This window comes from Ursus maritimus, unplaced genomic scaffold (genome assembly GCF_017311325.1).
Source record: "Ursus maritimus isolate PB19 unplaced genomic scaffold, ASM1731132v1 scaffold_2, whole genome shotgun sequence".
Lineage (NCBI taxonomy): Eukaryota > Metazoa > Chordata > Mammalia > Carnivora > Ursidae > Ursus > Ursus maritimus.
In genome coordinates, this window is record NW_024424452.1 from 25,686,359 (window position 1) to 25,692,358 (window position 6,000).

Genomic DNA, 6,000 nt, shown 5'->3' on the forward strand with positions numbered 1-6,000 from the left:
ATAAATACACACAAGATAGAAATCTAGGTCAAGTGGAAATAGGGTGCCGTTAACTACTTTTATAGGGAGAGAGGCAGCAGCAGGAACCCAGAAGCCCTGGGACTGTCCTCTGGGAGGGAGAGTGACCTGCTGACCAAGATTTCCCCTTGACCAAATTCTAGCCAGCCTCCTGTGAGCCCCCTTCTCAACTAGGCCTCAACCTTGGCCTAAAAAGACTGGAACCAACACTGACACAGTGTCACAGCTTGTGGCCACATTCTGAGCCTGATACTAGCCCCCGCTCCCCACCATAGTGCCTATCTGAGAAAATTCAGGGCTGCCCCAAGAATTTAGTTTGCTCCAGCCAACCCCTAAAGTACAAGACCCCTGTGTCCTGGGCTCCATGGGAGGTTACGACCTAACTTGGACACATGCCAGTTAGCAAACCCAGACGGGTTTCATCCAGACTAATCCCCTCATCCTGCTCTCTGACATCCCCCCCCAACTCCACAGAGCCCCTGTGAACCCCTTCTTAATCCCTCATTTTCCCCTGAAAATGCCCAGTCATCTATCACTAGCAGTGGAATCCAGTTCGCACGTGACTCCTTCCCCTACGACAACAGTATATGACCAATTAAAATCTGTCCTCATGGCTTTGTCTAGCTTGGATACGGCCTAAGCCACACGGCCTGGACCTCCACTCCACATGCAGTACCTTGTCCTTGGGCCCTTAGCACGGGAGGTCAGCGGAAGCACGCTCAGAGCCCAATACAGGCTTGGCCCACGAGCTCTTTCCAGTGCCACCAGGCGGATGTGACGGTGACAGTCAGATGGTAACAGATGCCCAGTGCCCCAGGACTGCGGGCACGTGGGTGGTGGCAGGGGGAGATCTACACCTGCATCTTCTAGCTATTTCCATGTTGGACAGTGTAAGAGACAGCTGTGTGCCGAGAGTCGAAGGAGGAAACAATGATGGCAGAGGCGGAACACGACCAGAGGAAAGGGAGGCAAGGAAGTGCAAGAGAAAGTGGGAGCTCAAGGAGGGAACAAAGGCAAGCTGACCCTGGCACCATGGGGTCATGTGCCAGGCACCCCACCATGCGCCTCCCTGGGGATGGCTTATCCATCCCTCCAAACAGCCTCAACACGTAGGGCAGGGGTTGGCCAACGACAACCCAATGAAGCTCTACGAGAACACAGCCAGAGCCGGTGAGGAGCAGAGTCTCTAACACGGGGGCGGAATGGCTTGTGAAGCTGAAATATGGCCTTCACAGAAAAAGTGGGCACTGCTTCCAATGAGCAAACTGAGGCCAGGCCAGGCTTGCTCAAGGTCATCTGGAATGTGGAGGTGGAGCTGGATTCTAGAGACAGTGAGGTTGGCAGGTCAGATGCAAAGACAGAGGGAGAGGGGAGAAGAGCTTTCGAGAAAGGACTACCACCACCACTGTTTTAGAACAAAACGCCCAGCACACAGAAGGGGTCCTTATGGGGAGGCCTCTTAACTGCGTTAAAAAAAACAAAAAAAAACAACAAAAAAAAACTGTCTCTAAGGTTGGCCCCTTCTGAAATATCGTTTGCACGTAGCCTGCCTGCCATTGCCACATCCCATCCCTTCACACCGAAGGCCCCAGTACCCAAAGATGGAGAGACAAAGAAGATGAGAGAGAGAAAGAGAGAGAGAGAATGAGCAACCCAATTTTGCTTCGATGACAAAGCCTTCTGGATACCTCTACAAAAGCTCCCCCACTGGGACACGGTGGACACTTGGGTGGGCTGACTCTCTGTTGTGGGGGCTGTCCTTGGCATGGCCGGCTATTTAGCAGCATCTATGGCTTCTACCCACAAGGGGCTACTAAGACTCCTCCTGAAAACCAAAAAATGTCTCTTGACATTGCCAAGTGTCCCCTGGGGGGCAAAAGCACCCTTTGTGAAAAAGTCCAGCTCTGGGAGCATGGCCTCTGGAGTTCAACGCTAGCAGGCCTCACCTGCTCGAACCCTGTCCCCATCCAGGAACAGTAGCACTGTGTGACCAAAGTGCTCTGAACAGGAGAACTCAGCCGGGAGGATGAGGAACAGCCAGAAAAGGGCCTGATTAACCAAGCAAAGGTGTTTGGGAGGCGGTGACAGAGGGGCGGGTCAGGAGAAAGTAGCAGCTGCATAGGGCAAGTGGGAGAGGGTCAGGGTCCCCTGCGGGGCAAGGGGAGGGGCAATTATTCAGAGCCTGGAGTCCCTGAGCTGATGACACGTCCCTTCATTTAAGCCAGAGGTCACTACTGGGCGCCCCACGTTTCCATCAAATGCAGAGATGCTTCGTTTGCTCTGTAGTGTTTTCATCTGTTTGATTTTGAATCCTGGCCAACATTTCAAATTCTGGAGATTTCATTTACAAATCTGGACTTCCGCCCTCTCTTGGAAACATCAGGGGAGTGGCCAATGCTGGACCTGGATTTCTGCGTGTGATGACGGTTTGAGGCTGAGTAGTGGCCAGTGGTACCAAGAAGGGGCACCGATACTATAGAGCATCTCAGTTCCCACCGAGCCTGGACCATGTCCCCTGACTCACCGCAGACCGCAGGCCTGTGAGGCACGACTGCCTGAAACCAAGGACTCAGGATCTTCAGGTAAGTATCTACTGAGCCTGGCCTCCAAGATCGCAGAACCCTCGACCAATCCTTTTATTCCAGGGTCTTCCACAGAAGCGGGACTGCCCCTCATGGGGTGTTCTGAACACGTGTGGTCGCATTTCTGGTTGCCACAAGGACTGGGGGTGCCCCTGGCAGTTAGCGGGTGGGGGGGCACCAGACCCCTAGTAATGCCTGGGGAACATGCAATGCTGAGTGCTAAAAAATGTCCTATATCCCACAGGACATGACTCTAAGATGTCAGGTGGGTGAACAACTCATTTTTAATTATTGGTGCCAGGAACCTAACTCACATTGTCCTAAGACACAGAGTCGGTTGGAGTGATTTTAATGGAAATGGATTTTCCAGGAAAGTAAATACTGTTTAAATCAAGGGGAAATTCTACGTCAGAGTCTGACCACAATTTCAGGGAATCCCATCATCAGCATCCACATAAGCTGTGGCTGTAAGTCACCAACCCACACACCTGCTAGCCACCTACATCTGTAATTAGTGAATTCTCGGTGATTCAACACAGGGCCCCTGACCTCTTTGTGTGACTTTTAGCCCGTCGTCACTCAAAGGGGGACCCAGCAGCTGGCAATGTCAGCATGCCCTGGCAGCTTGTTAGAAATGGAGGATCTCAGGCTCCCGCCTGGGCCAACGGGATCAGAATGTGCATTTTAACAAGTTCCTCGGGGTGATTCATCTGTGCGTGAAAGTTTGACAAGTCCCAGTCCGGCGCTGTCGTGCGCCTGACCATTTACAACGAAATATATATGATCTTTACTATAAATTACTTTTATATATTCTTTCTGTTATTATGAGGGCAGTATATTGATCTGATTTAGAGCTGTGAGTCTAAGTAGGTTACAAGTAATGGATTTCATTTCGGGATAGATAAAAGGAATATTTTAAAAGATGTGTTGCATGAAGGGAGTCTGGGTCTGATACGGTTGAGAATCGCTGGTTTATTCATTCTACTTTAATTGGGTGCCTACTCCCTGCCAAGCATGGCGGAGGTGAAGGACAAGGTAGAGAATTAAGACATGCTTCCCGATGTCGGTGGAGTTTAGGCACGGGACAGGGAAGTGGGCACGCACACCCATTATTCCAGAGCACGAAGAGAAGTGATGTGTGGTATGGTTTGGGTTTCATCAAGGACTGGGCTCCGAGGAGAGGAGAGGAAGCTTCTCCAGAGAAAGCAATTTTCCAGCCCAATCTAGAGAAGAAAGAGCACGTCCATGAGGTGGACAAAGAAACCAAGGGCAGGAGAGACCAGCAAACCACAAACTTAGTAACAACAACCATCGTTGCTAACCTTTATCCTGAAGACGGTGCTGAACATGCGACACAGATGATTTTTAAAAATCCCAGAATGATATGTTAATTAACTTGACGGGGGAGAGGGGGACACCCTTTCACAAAGCAGACTGCTGGCAAACCATCACGATAAATACTTTATCTTAAGTACAATTTTATTTCTCAATTATACTTCAGGAAATCTGGGGGAAAACATCCCAAAGAACTACTTGGTAGATGGCATTAAGTAACAGGCCCCACATCACACAGCATGGTTATAAAGCCCACCCCACTCCTCGCAAAGGGCATTAACAACCAGCCCTTCAGAGCGCCCCACAATTTCCAAAACGACCCCTAGGGGGCGACACCACCTCCACCAAAACCCTGGAAGAAAGCACTCTGTCCCTAGGCGGGCTGAAATCCGTGAGGAGGAGAGTGTCAGCATGCAGAGGGTTGCTCGAACAACCTAGGTCCATAGATGAGGGTCCTCTGGCCTCAAGGTCTCGGTTACTTGAGACTAACCCCAGCTCCGCAGCCCCAAAACCCTGCCCCGCTCTTCACCGTGGTTTTATTCTCCCACGTCCCTTCTTTACTTCTCTTGCCTCTGGGTTCCGGCCATCACCCTCTTAACATTCTCCAACCCAGGTCCTCTAGGAAAGGGGCCCTTAAGGAGACAAATGGGCCTCCTGTTGATCAAAGACATCCAGCTTTCAAACCCATCCTTTGCATCTGCTGGGCCCCCCTCCCCAACCCCACACCCTGCCACGAGTACGTAATGAATGACACACTTGTGAGCTTGTTACTGCAGAGTCTCTGAAGAAATGTAAATGCTCAGAGCCGGCGATATAAATAAATATATACGCATCCACACATACACAGACCCAGTTAATTTATATCTGGAAGCCCGGGGCATCTGGGGCGGGGAGAGAGAGAGAGAGGGAAAGGTGCCTAATACTGCCATCCATGTGATCTCACAACTGGGCTTCCCAGGCAGTCGCCGAGAAATTATTTTTACTCTGCAGAGGCACAAACGGATATGCTGCTGCCACCCCCAAATCTCCTTTACGAGCACGTGTTTGCCTTGGCCCACCCACCAGGGACAGGGGCTTCTGAGCAAGTTTTCATTGGCCAAGTTCCCGAAGAAGGCTGCTGCTCTGCGGTCCCAGTCCCTGCAAACTGCAGGCGGCCCACTGGCGCATCCTGTTTCACACGTGAGCTTGGCATGACACAGCCAACGGTGTCTCTACTGCAGGGCCACGGGGAAGAAGTGACAGCAATGTCCACCCTCTTGAGAAATGATTGCTACCTTCTGGCTTGAGGGTCGCTGCTGTCCGTGGGATGGGATGTGCCCTTCTCGGCCACGCGGTTCATGAGACCCTGCCATAGTCTCTATCAAGCTCTGGGGTTGGGGGGGGGATGCAAAACCTCATCATAACCAACTTGTGTACTGCCATTACCCAAAAGGAAAGTTCTGGTCACTCTCTTCAGGTGCAGTGGGTCTGACGTGCATTTCTCACACTGCGCCGAGCAAGGAGGTGGCAACGGGCAGTCACGGCCACTCAGACAAGCTGGGTGCTCTGCAACGGAGCATATTTCAAGGGCATGCTCTGGAGACGCTCTCCTGGATTGGAAACCTGGCTCTGCCACTTGCTACCTGTGTGGCCTTGGGAAAGTTAACCTCTCTGAGCCTTGGTTCCTTTGTAGGTGACGTGGGTATCATCATACCCAAACTCACAGGGCTGATGAGAAGATGTGTTGATTTCACCAGGGCAAAAGCACAATTCAGGGCACACAGAGGCCAACAGTCAACAGAAGGTGGCTGTGATTTCAGCCAGAATTCTACCTACGGTGACCTTCCATGCACGAATTCATGCCTGCTGACTGAGTACCAAGTGTGTGCTAGGGCCTGTTCTAAGCAGCGGGGCTGTGTCTAGATCTAAGCCAGATGCCCGCTCTCAGGGAGCTCACATTTTAGTAAAATGAGACAGACAACCAGTTTATGAACTCAGTGAAAAGATAAAAACACACCATGTATAGGATGTGCTATGGATGCAATGCTGAACACCGCTTACCTGTTTTTATCCACCCATTTTAAAG